The sequence below is a fragment of the Mustela nigripes genome, chromosome 4 (genome assembly GCF_022355385.1).
Source record: "Mustela nigripes isolate SB6536 chromosome 4, MUSNIG.SB6536, whole genome shotgun sequence".
NCBI lineage: Eukaryota > Metazoa > Chordata > Mammalia > Carnivora > Mustelidae > Mustela > Mustela nigripes.
In genome coordinates, this window is record NC_081560.1 from 75126735 (window position 1) to 75140439 (window position 13705).

The window sequence follows — 13705 nt, forward strand, 5'->3', positions numbered from 1 at the left end:
TCTTAAATTTCACATTCAAATATGGTTGAATTGTGGGATATATTTACTAAAAAGCATCAAAGACAGATTTAAGATACAATTAGTGTAATGCAGATGAGTAAATATTAAAACATTTTCTAGGTATGTTCTTTAAAATACCTACCAGTATAGATATATATAATCACTATAATTTTTCATAAGCACACATACACATATACTAATGAAATTTATTTTATTTATTTATTTGCAAGAGAGTGAGTATGAGTTGGGACAGAAGGGGGAAGTGGGAGAGAAACCCTCCCTGCTGAGGAGGGAGCCTGACAGAGGGCTCCACCCCAGTACCCAGAGAACACAACCTAAGCCAAAGGTAGCTGCTTAACTAACTGAGTCTCCTGGGTGCTCCATACATATGCTAATGAAATTTTAAACTGGTATTCTATTAGCACCACCTATGTTAGCATAACACCCTTAATGTCTTTGCTTAATTTACTTTCCTTGCTTCTACCTATCTTACAGAAAGCTTAAGTCTCAGATGGCCTCCAGGATTCCCACCCCATGGGGTACACACCCCACACAATCCTTTCCCCCTGCTGTGTGGGTGGGACTATAAACAAAATGGGATATCACTCTCATGATTATGCTTCGCTGAATGGAAAAAAGGATTTTGCAGATGTAATTAAGGTCCCTTATCAGCTAGGAAAAGGGAGATCCTAGGAGTGTGTGGGACATAATCAGATGAGCCTTTAATCAGGTCAGAAGGCCTCAGCAGAAGCTCTCCCCATAGGCCTAAAAAAACATGTTATGGGGGCACCTGGGTGGCTCAGTGGGTTAGGCCCCTGCCTTTGGCTCCGGTCGTGGTCCCAGGGTCCTGGGATCGAGTCCCGCATCGGGCTCTCTGCTCAGCAGGGAGCCTGCTTCTTCCTCTCTCTCTGCCTGCCTCTCTGCCTACTTGTGATCTCTGTCTGTCCAATAAATAAATGAAATATTAACAAAAAAAAATGTTATGAACTGGAACTGCCAGAGGAAGGGCTTATGTTGCCACCACTTTAGAGTGACCTCTAGGAGTCCAGAGGAGAGCAGACGACGGCTAGCAAGAAAACAGACCACAGTCACATAATCACAAGGAATTCTTAATTCCGCCAACAACCTGAATGAACTTGGAAGAGAATCCTGAACCTATGTGCAGTTGCCTTCCCACCTAGCACCCTGGGTGAGGACCCGCTAATCAGAAAATGGTCCTGTGACCTACAGAAACAAAGAAATAATAAATCTGTGTTGTTTTAAGCCATTATAAGGTAATTTGTTAGCCAGCAATAGAAAACTAACCCTAATCAAAACTCTAACTTTCTCTTTACCACATCATCTGCAACAGATATGGCCAGGATGTCTATGCGGAGGCAGTGGACCCACCTACAGATAAGGGAAAATCCTGAAAAGACCTGTCCAGGGGAAAAGCTGGGGAGTCTGGTGACTGATGTCAGGTGTGCTGATCTGGAAGTGACTGCAGAACACCATCTGCTGAGAGGGATGCAGGAGAAACTGAAGGTGTGGGGAAGCCTCCTGAAAGAGGTCAGGTTTAGGAAAAATCCACAGAAACGGAGTTGAGCTCTGATGGTGTGTGGGAGAATAAAAAGGGCATTGACTCAGGCTTGGATATGCCCACATTCAGAGAAAGAAGTTACATAATTTTGTTAAAGATCCATTTATTCATTTTTTTAGAGAGAGAAAGAAGGAGCAAATGGTGTGGGGGGGACTGAGGGAGAAGGAGAGAAAGAATCTCCAGCAGAGCCCCCTGCGCCTGGAGCCCAACTCCAGGCTCCATCTCACAACCCTGAGATCATGACCTAAACTGAAATCAAGAGTCAGACACTCAACTGATTCAGACACCCAGACGCCCTGAGAAAGAGGTTATGTCAAACAAGCAGGAGGCTGAATCAGTATTACGAGTGTTGAGGATGAGAGAATCAACCTTTTTGAGTACTTACATAGCAACCAAGGAATAAAAAGGTCATTAAATTTGAAGGTAATATGTAACTGATAATGTGGGTAAAAGCAGATTCAGTGAAGTAACACTGGCAAAAACCAGTCAGAAAGTAAAAAAGTAGTTCATTCTTTTTTTTTCCCCCCCTTGAGACAGGTAATAAAACACTGGATGATAATCATCACCCACCATTCCAAAAATAGAAAATACACATACACACAAAGAACAAAAAAAAATTTCAAATATAATCCTATTATCTATTCAAGTCCCTAAATTCTTCATTTGGAAACAGAATCAGGTTCAGATTATAGCTACCCTGTGGGAAATCATTTGTCTTCTAATATAGAATTCCTTCTCATAAACTTGATTGTGGCTACCATCCTTAAAAATCCATAGTCCTGAGAAAAAATCTGGAACTGTCCAGTTGGATTAAGAAATGTGTTTACACAATTACTGGGTAGAAAAACAAAGACGCATCTTTAAGTGACTTTTTCGGAGCTGGCTTAAAAATGAAAGTTTTAGTCTAGGTTTTCTTTTTTATTCTTTTTTTTTTTTTTTAAAGATTTTATTTATTTATTTGACAGAGATCACAAGTACGCAGAGAGGCAGGCAGAGGAGTGGGGGAGGCAGACTCCCTGCTGAGCTCAATCCCAGGGACCCTGTGATCATGACTTGAGCTGAAGGAAGAGGCTTTAACCCACTGAGCCACCCAGGCGCCCCTCCAGTCTAGGCTTTCTTACAGCGATTTTATAGTTCACATATAGTCAATGAAAATGTCTGGCAATATAAGCCAGTATTTTCTGAAATTGATACTATATGTTAAAATTTTGGGCAGAATGGACTAACTTTCTGTAATTATTTTATCCTAAGTGAAAATAAGCCAGATGTTCACAGAACTTGTCCCGTTATGGTCTACATTCTGTTCCACAGAATGCAGTGGAATATACTCATCTCTCCATGAGACGTGGAGAGTGCTAAGTCACACTTGAAAGCAACTGAGCTAGGGCCCTGAGACACACACACACACACACACACACACACACACACCCCAAAATATATTATCTCATTTCCCAAGACTTAAAATCAAGTGGCTCACAACTCCTGAACAATTCCATGACAGCTGAGATATTACACAATATGCAATGCCCACGGGGTGAAAAAACTGTTAATGTGGTACAACGTTCAGAATTAAGCTGTTACTTCTGGTTTTCCAAGCTATACAACGGGAAGTTAGGACTTCTCTGAATACTGACACAATGTTTATCATGGGAAGTATTAATGAGATGGTATGTCTGATTATTATACCCACCATAGAAAATTAAAGAGATCTAGTTTTACAAAAAATTCCAGAACAGAGTGTGTATGTGGGTAGAAGTCAGGTAATCACCCAAAAGATTCTTGTAAAGGGAAAGATGGCGGGAAAACATCAAACCATCATTCTTCACTGACCATGACTGAGTTTAAGGCTGAACACCTACAATGATGAAATAAGCTCTTACCAATAGGAAAAAAAAAAAAAGTTTATAAAAAAAATCAAAGTAGACCTAAAGGAAATTAGGCAGCAGGCAGATTTAATGGAAATTAGAAAGCAGGCTTAAAAGATAATCATTACCAGTCCTCTCACCTTCCTCTTTCTTTTCCTTCAAATACGAATCTATGGCTTAGGTTTTCATTTTTTCCCCACGCAACACAGTAAAAAAAGGAAATTTGGTAGAACACGTGGGATGGAGCCAATGAATAATGAAATCTACATTCATACAAATTTCAATTTAAAAATATTGTACTATAACACTGTAACTATATATTTCCAATTTTTGAAAATATCTCAAATTTCCTGTAAGATTATAAAAAAATGCTTCCACTCTTTGATACACTAGCCCCATTATTTAGGGTTCCTTTTTTTTTTTTTTAAATAATGTCACATTCTAATAGACACATTCTAAAAGACAAATATATATATGGTCTTAATAGCAACATTTATAAAGTTCAAGACCAGAATCAATATAAATGCTCAATAAAATGTTAATTCTTTCGCAACTTATGGAACATCATCAAATTAGATTTTATGTAGCCAAACTAGATATGCAATAGATGTTTATGACAAATGTTAAATCAAATGGGTAGAATACAAATGCTAACTAAATATGATGACAATGACATAAATACATTCCCAATGGGAAGGGACAAGAAAGAAATGAAAGGGAAAATCAGTTATTTTCTTTGGACGGTAAGATCCTGTAGGAGGATTTTCTTTTCATTTCTGTTATTATTGCCATAAATTGTGGATATCTTTCATAAAATAATCCTTCAAAATATAGATGGCTAAATGAAGAGGATTTTTCATTTTATCCTAGTTTACTTCTTATCCTTCAGGTAGAGAGGAGAGATGAGGAAGAATGGTTATTAAAATCAAAAGAAACTAAGGATGGGCTCAATTTACCCAGAGCTCTTTACATCAAAGGAGAGGAAACAGATCTGGTATCATCTATTCTAATGAACAGCTAAAGTCACAGTAAGGAAACTTTCTCATGGCTTAAGGCTGCAGTGATTGTGTATATGGCTGTGATTGTACTGTTAATGTATTGCAGTTTTTTTTGGTTTTGCGGGGGATTATTTGGTTTTCATATATATTTTTAAAGATTTTATTTATTTATTTGAGACAGAGAGGGAACACAAGCAGGGGGTACAGCAGGAGAGGAAAAAGCAGACCTCCTGATAAGCAGGAAGCACAATGTGGGGCTCAATTCCAGGACCCTGAGATCATGACCTGAACCAGCAGATGCTTAACCGACTGAGCCACTCAGGTGCCAACAATTTTTTTTAATTTAAATTCAATTAACCGACATATAGTAGTACATCATTAGTCTCAGATAGTGTTCAACAACTTACCAGTGCTCATCACATCACACATGCCCTCCTTAATGCTCCTCACCCAAGTACCCATTCCCCTACCCACCTCCCCCTGTTAACATATTGTTAATGTGTCACAAATATAATACATTACAATAATGTGGTGATAAATTGCTATATTGAAACTAGGGTTATGAAAAATACTATGTATTTTAATTCCTTCTAGAATCTGTACCCAGCCCTAATTAGAATGCTGCAGAGAAGAAAGGTATTTTTATTTTTTCCCAGCAAGAGTGCAAGTATGAAGACATTCACCCTAGAGGATTTCTGAACTTTGGCAGGGACACCAAACCTTGCATCAATTATAACTCTTCATTCTTCAGTGATGTTTTTTAGCAATTTCCAAAAGAAAAAAAAAAGGATTATATGGAAAAATGAGCAGTGCCTTTTGTATTCAAAATACCCATACAAAAATTATTTCCAAATGTGTCAGAAGCATAAAACATAATGTGCTACTTATTTTGCATCTGCATTCATCTTTCATTTTACCAGCAAGTGAGCAACTTAAAAGCCTTCTGCAACAATAAAGATAATATGGTGATTATATTTAAGTATTATCTACTTGACATTCTTCTATGGAAAAACCAAGACCATGTGGAGATCAAACAGATCTGTATTTTTCCAGGCTTTGTCTGTGCCTTTATAGTTAAAATAGCACAAGCAGTTTAATTCTTAACATACAGAGTACAGAGGATGGTATTCTAGTTACTAATTCTAACCCAGGATCTTCTGACACATGTATTCATTGTGCTGAATAGGCCAGCCCAGCAAACTTGCCCTCTTACTCAGGTAAGAATTTGGAAAATGGCTTTAGCACTGAATGAATTCACTGGTAATCATGAGATAGGCAGCTGGTGTTATCCTGAGTTCCAACAACTGGACATATGACCCAAGCAAAGCCAATCAAGTTGATTTCCCCTGGATTTTTATATGTTTTTAAGTGAGAAAAAAGATGTTTTCTTTGTACTTGTTTGCTGCTAGAATGTTATAAATCTGGATCTTTCTATAACCGCAGTGTGTTCTCTGCATGAACAAAAAACTGAATTAAAAGAGAATGAAGCTAATACAGACAGAAGATCCAAGAAATAAAAATGAAGACATCTGATGTAATGGAGATCCTGGATCAAGCCATGCCTGAGGCCAGTCCACCTCCACTGTTACATAAATAATTCTTATAAATAAAAATAAATTCTCTGTTTTGTTTACATTATTTGGACCTCACACATTTGTGGGTTTTTTTGTTTTTGTTTTTTTTAAAGATTATTTATTTATTTGAGAGAGAGCATGAGCGAGGAGAAGGTCAGAGGGAGAAGCAGACTCCCCGTGGAGCTGGGAGCCCGATGCGGGACTTGATCCTGGGACTCCAGGATCATGACCTGAGCCGAAAGCAGTCATCCAACCAACTGAGCCACCCAGGTGTCCCAGGCCTCACACATTTGTAAACAGGGTCATAAGTAACGAACTATAGAAATGATCCCTGAAAGTATAGTCTTACGTAAAAGAAAAGTGAAATGAGGATGAGTAAAGGATTGACTCACCGAATCTAGCCTAACAATGCTTTAACACAATGTGACAGGAATTATTTTGCTCTAGTAATTGTTTCAGGAGTTTGTGTATGCCTTACGAGAGAAAAAAAAATCCTTTAAACATGATCAGAAAATGATATCTTGAACTCACTCAGTGATTTTTAATATTAAATTAAAATTGTTTTCTTAGAAAAATATTTGGCTGGGGCACCTGGGTGGCTCAGTGGGTTAAAGCCTCTGACTTCAGCTCAGGTCATGATCCCAGGATCCTGGGATTAAGCCCCACATCGGGCTCTCTGCTTAGTGGAGAACCTGCTTCCCCCTCTCTCTCTGCCTGCCTCTCTGCCGACTTGTGATCTCTAGCAAATAAATAAATAAAATCTTTAAAACAAAAATAAAGAAAAATATTTGGTTAGAGGGCAGGGTCCATGAACCAGGAATCCAAAATATGGTAAACTTTTGAAATCATTCACATAAAAGATCAATAATTTAATGAAAAAATCTTAATAATAAGTGTACTTAGCTTAATTTATCAAGTTTACTTATGGGTATGATTAAAATCAGTGACAATTTTTACACAACAGAACATACCATAAAATTAATTTTATGTGTAAAGAAAAACAGTTTATAACTTTTTCATTGATCCAAATCTTCTCTCCCTTTACTTAACCAGAACATTTTTCTCTTGCTTACAACCAAATGAAATATTCTCACTGAACATAAATCATCTTATTAGCTGGCCATAGAGGGATTTCTTGACCAGGACCACACTGTTTTATATTTCCAGAATCATTAGCACATATTAATCCATCACACTGGAGAATTTTCACTTGCAAGTAACTGAGAGCATTTGAATCTCAAAGTTATGAAACATCCGGGATCATTCATTTTTGTCCAGGCTACTGAACCCTAAAAATGCAAAGGTCACATTAAAAATATGTAATGAAAAAAAATATGTAATGAGAGGAAGAAGAAATTCCAAATGAATCAAACTTCCTTTTAGACCAATGTTTTTAGTCTTTTATGACACAAAGACCTCTATGAAAATTTGATGAAAACCACAGCCCTGCTCTCCTAAAAAATTCACATTAAATGTGATTTCAAGGGTTTCTAAAATTCAGTGTCCATCCATGAACAGCAGGTTAAGAAACTGTGTTTTGGATCCACTGAAAAGGCTATTTAAGAAAAATGCTATAATCACTTGTCTGAAAGAAGCCAATATATTTTTACATGTTTTATTTCTGAGCCAGATCACTAATAAGAAACACAAGGCAGCAATACAAAAACTTAACCTATTTAGCATTTTTAAAGCCAAAATGGAGATATAAAGCACCCAGAACCCAGGAACAGGATGTGTTTCATATTATCATACATGGCCCTTAACAAACCTTTGGCACACATTGAGAGATCCTGGCTCCCAACAACAAAATTTGCTTTAAGCAAATTGTGAAAACTGTGAAAATAATCCATACTCCTCAGATTACTTACAGAATAACAAGATTTAAGATCTCTGGAAGAGGAGCCCTATTGCTTTTGCACTAGGGAATAAGATGCTGGGGCAAGAGAGAGTCTTTTCCATGTATCACCCTGCCTGTGCCTGGGGAGGCTGACCTATATGGTTGGCACTAAGAGTTTCCGGCTCTCTGGCTGAGTTGGACAATGAAAAGCAGGACAGAAGATCAGTGGGAGGGAGAAGAATGAGGACAGTGTATTTATCTCACCCTGGACTTGACTGTCTCTCTCCAGGAGGTTATGGCTTCTCTCAAGGGTAACTCTACAGTAGGATATCCCCCCTTATTTCTAGTACCTACTCCCTCCCCTCATCACTAACTGGGCTGGTACTAAGCCAGGCATTAGCTTTGGAGTCTCCCCTACACAATGCTTTTGTAAACAGTTTCACTGTAAATAAGTCCTCCTGGAATAATTCTAGTTTTAATGCCATCTGTTCCCTTCAGTGCCCCTGACTGGGTCACTCTTTTTCATACTCTAAACTATATACTAGATGAATACAAAGTAAATAAATTTCAAATTTTTAAAAAGATATGTTACCTTGTAGTAAAAATGTATCTGCAGGACTTGGTGACTGTCTAAGCCTACTGCATGGAGAGGCTATGGAAGGAGTAAGAGATTTAATGAGAATTCACCTGCTTCCAGTGCTAAATTTCAACAGTACTGCCAAAGTAGGTTGGAACAGTGAAGGAGGAAGTGAGACCAACATCAACACAAAATGGAGGAAACAAACCAGGACCACAGTGTTACCTCTACTCTCCCAAGGGCAGCCCAATGACAGGAAGTATGAATAACTTATGAACTTGGCAGGCAGAATACCCCTTTAGTAAAGGGTACAGGCACAGTGAGAGACAGCCCCCCATGATGAGTGTTGTTACATGTGGTCACAGCACCAGCATCTCCCTTCTTGGCATGCCATGGGAAGAGCCATTTAAAACCCACTGTGTCAGGGTTAGGCAGCCATTACCAACTTTCAACTGAAGAAGACTATGTTCTGACATAAATGAGGCCCCAGGAGAAAAGATACTAAGAAGTCAGTCATCTTCATTGTCAAGTTCTTTCACACTGGCAGTTACAACACCTTGGGTAGTACTTAATGTCTGCTCATCAATACCACACCAGTACTCAAGAGAAAGCAGTTAAGTCACAGGCATAAGAGCAGAGCCTTTTCTGATAATCATTAGTGTTCCTCAGGAAAAAAAAAGTTACTATCCACATAAAGAGATAGCTTGCACTATTCTTTGTGAACTCTATAATTATAAAGTTCCAGGAAGTTAACATTTATTTCATTTTCATCAGTATTATGGAAGATGGCAACACTAGTTTTTCATGGTTTAATCATTCAAAGAACAAAATATATTTAAAAGTAAGTTTGCTCACTTAAAGATTTCAAAATCAATAAGTTAAATTTTAAAAAAGTTTAGTGTCACTATGGAAAACTGTATGGAAGCTCCTCAAAAAACTAAAAACAGATGGGACACCTGGGTGGCTCAGTCATTAAGAGCCTAACTTCCACTCAGGTCACAATTCCAGTTCTCCACTGACTCCTCGCTTAGCAGGGAGGCTGTTTCTCCCTCTACCAGCTGCTCCCTGTGCTTATGCTTTCTCTCCTTCCCTCCCTCCCTCTCTGACAAATAAATAATATCTTTAAAAAAATTAAAAATAGAACTAATATTTGACTCAGTAATTCCACTTGAGTATTTACCTATAAAAAACCCAAAACACTAATTTGAAAAGATATATGCACCCGTATGTTTACTGCAGCATCACTTACAAGAATCACGGTATGGAAGCAACCTAAGTGTCCATCAATAGATGAATGGATAAAGAAGCTATGGGGTGTGTGTGTGGGGGGGGGGGGGATGTGTGGTGGAGTATTACTCAGCCATTAAAAAAAAGCATGCAATCTTGCTATTTACAAGGATGGACCTAGAGAGTATTATGCTGAGTGAATAAGTCACAGAAAAAGACAAATACCATATTATTTCACTTATATGTGAAAATTTAAAAAAACAAAACTGAAACAAACTCATAAATACAGAGAACTGGGTAGTTGCCAAAGTGGAGGAAGGTAGGGAGATGGGTAAAATAGAGGAAGTGGACTATGAAGTACAAACTTCCAGTTATAAAATAAGTCATGGGGATGAAAAGTATAGCACAAGTAATAAACTCAATATATAATATTTTAAAAACTTTATATGGGAATAGATAGTAACTACACTTATTATAGTGATCATCTCCTAATGTTGTAAACTGTTACATTACTATGTTGTACACCTGAAACTAATAAAATATTGCATATAAACTGAACTTCAATATGAATAGATAGAGAGCAGAGCTAACGTGTCTTTCCCTAGCTCAGTGCTACATTGCCTGAAGAGCTGCATTTTTTTCCACCATATGAAAATGGAATGTTATTGAAGTTAATCATTTCTAGTTTAGTAGTTTACACATTTTTAATAGAGGTCAGGAAAAGAAATCCATTAGGTATAACATACCATGATATATAGTATACCATGATATATATTTTGGTATTATAACTAAGCCCAATCTTTTTAATATCAAAAAAGGCAACAGGGCTCCTATGCATGTACATTGATAACTGCCTTTGTCCAAAGCTTTATGTAAACACAATTATATCCTATCACTCCTTGTAAAGTCATTCTGCAGTTTGCTTTCTAAGACTACTATGTAAGAATCAGAGATAAGTTATTGCTAAGAAGGCATTATTCACTGCTAAGAAACCATTTAAATAACATTTGACCTCCAGGGGTTTTCAAGTTCCAAGTTTGTGTGCCTGTAAGAGGAAAACAGGAAGTGAACACACCACTGGGAGTCTTAAAAAGTGAGTTCAGTTGGAAAATCTTTTTGGATTTTCTTTCTTTCTTTACAATGAGCCTTATTGTCAATGCACATTTGCAAATAAGGATAAAAAGCAATGCTTTGTATTTCTACCCAAATCCCATTAATATCACTTTATTCTATTAGATTTGGCTTCTTTTAGATATACACACATACCAGTGTTTTCCTATTCGTTTGATTATGCTAATTTGATAGAAGAGTCTGATGGGAAATAATCTAAATTACCTAAAATAGAATTTACTTATAAGGGGCGCCTGGGTGGCTCAGTGGGTTAAGCCGCTGCCTTCGGCTCAGGTCATGATCTCAGGGTCCTGGGATCGAGTCCCGCATCGGGCTCTCTGCTCAGCAGGGAGCCTGCTTCCTTCTCTCTCTCTCTCTCTCTCTGTCTGCCTCTCAGTGTACTTGTAATTTCTCTCTGTCAAATAAATAAATAAAATCTTAAAAAAAAAAAAAAGAATTTACTTATAAGATAGTAGGTCCCTTACAGAGGAGTTTATTAATGATGCTGCTCTGTAATGGTTTTCAACCATGTTTTAAGGGGGAAAATGATACAAAAAGAGTCTGTGGCACTTAGAACAAATTGTAAAAACAGGCAAACTGGTGGTGTGTGGTGGTAATTTGGGTCCTTTACTTTCAGAGGACAAAAGGGAGGCAAAATTCTTTTTTGGGCACCTGGCATCAATACTGTTTGGATAATCTACATATGAGTTATCAAACAAACAAACAAACATAATGCCCGGTGTGATTTCTCAAGTCCTTTCCAATAACACAGAGTAGCAAATACCAGTCCTAGACAACAGCTCTTTATTAAAAATCCAGTCTGGATACCTGAAACTAGAGAACCTATGAACAAAATGAGCTCTAATACGCTCTATGGAACCATCTCAGAGTCTTTGGGGAGATGGGAGAAAGTGGAAGCATACGAGCCTTGTCCATGATACTCAGTATACAGTGAGAAAGTGTGGGAAAACAATGCAGAGCAAATGTATTCTTTATTTTTTTGTGAAAACAAAACAGAAGAAACAAGAATATATATACCTCTACCCTTGCATTTATAAAAACAATGAAAGGAAAAAACCAAAAATTAATAAAAATGATTGTGTATATGAGGAGAGGAGTTGGAAACTGGCAGAGGGAACAGATTTTAAGTGCAACTTCTCTGAATATACACTTTATATATTTTATATAGCTTTGAACACATATGTGTCTTACATATTTCAAAAATTAAATATAAAAGAATATGCTCACCCTATATGAAAACAAACTGAAACAAATTACCTACAGATACATCAAACTGGTAATATAACTAAACAGAGAAAATAAGTTAAGCGAATTCACAACATTGTACTTTGTACCTGCTTAATAAAAATATTCTAACACCCAAAGAAGAAATAAAAATATAAAAAAGATATATAAAGATATCTTAAACATCATTAAGTAGTTTTATGACCAGCAGAAAGGAACTGTGTTATCATTTTTAGGAACCATGCATTTTAGCATAAGAAAAAAATACATATATGTAACACTATTGCTATTTCTAATTTTAAAATAACTCACAATTTTTAAGTTTGTCCACTAAAAGGGCCTTGAAGCAAGACCCCAATAGTAATAAGCACATCTAGGACACAGACTTCTGTCTCGAGAGCCATTCCCCGCTGCTGTAGGAGTGAACTTTCTATTTCATCCTATTTGTATTAATATCGTTTAAGCTGTAATCTTTTTTAGGCAGGATGCTAACCACCTGACCACAAGTAGGAAGACAGAAATATAATTAGAAAATGTTATATTCCCAGGGCGCCTGGGTGGCTCAAGTCATGATCCCAGCATCCCTGGATTGAACCCTACATCGGGCTCCCTGGTCAGCAGGGAGAGTCTGCTTCTTCCTCTACCTCTACTTCTTCTCCCTGCTAGTGCTTGTGCTTGCTCTCTCTCTGTGTGAAATATGTAAAATATTAAAAAAAATAAAGAAAGAAAATGTTATATTCCCTGGTAAAAATCAAGAAACTTTAGGAAAGTGACTTTCAAACTCTAATTTGCTTCAGGATCACTTACAGGCAGTTTAAAATACAGATGCCTAGGCTATATACCCTAGCAAAGCAGACTTATTAGGCCTGGAATGGGACCCGGGACTCCTCATCTTTATCAATCATGCCAGCCAATTCTGAGGACAGTGATCAGAGAACACATCTGGAAAAACACAGCTTTAGGGCAAAGTATAATAGACATTCTCTAGTTATACCGTTCCTTCTGTATTTATTACATATGTGGAAAAGTAAGAAAGAGTTGACAGGGGTTGCCTTGGGCCGCCCCAAGTTGGTAAACCATCCAACTCTTGATTTTGGCTCAGGTCATGATCTCAGGTCACAAGATCAAGCCCAAGTCAAGCTCCACACTCAGTGCAAAGTCTGCTTCTCCCTCTCCCTCCTTCTCTGCCCCTCCATCCACATGCTCTCTCTCTCTCAAATAAATAAATTAAATAAATAAAATATTTAAAAAAATAAAATGGTTGCCTCATGGGAAAGGAAAGTGTACAACTACCAAAATCATTTAAATATATACATACATAACTTTGTGGGGTGCCTGGGTGGCTCAGTGGGTTAAAAGCCTCTGCCTTCGGCTCAGGTTATGGTCTCAGGGTCCTGGGATTTACCCCTGCATCAGGCTCTCTGCTCAGCAGGGAGCCTGTTTCCCCATCTCTCTCTGCCTGCCTCTCTGCCTACTTGTGATCTTTCTCTGTCAAATAAATAAATAAATAAAATCTTTAAAAATACACATATATGTATATATACACACATAACTTTGATCAAAAATAAAAACTCGGGGCGCCTGGGTGGCTCAGTGGGTTGGGCCACTGCCTTCGGCTCAGGTCATGATCTCAGGGTCCTGGGATGGAGTCCCACATCAGGCTCCCCGCTGAGCAGAGAGCCTGATGTGGGAC

General features: G+C 37.7%; 1 protein-coding gene and 1 pseudogene across 14 annotated transcripts in view; both read right to left on the bottom strand.

The window, feature by feature from the left end:
* Positions 1-13705, bottom strand: part of ADAM22 (ADAM metallopeptidase domain 22) — a 222240-nt gene that overhangs the window by 139479 nt on the left and 69056 nt on the right. The gene's annotated exons all lie outside the window — the stretch shown is intronic.
* Positions 6246-6363, bottom strand: LOC132016944 (small nucleolar RNA U3; annotated as a pseudogene).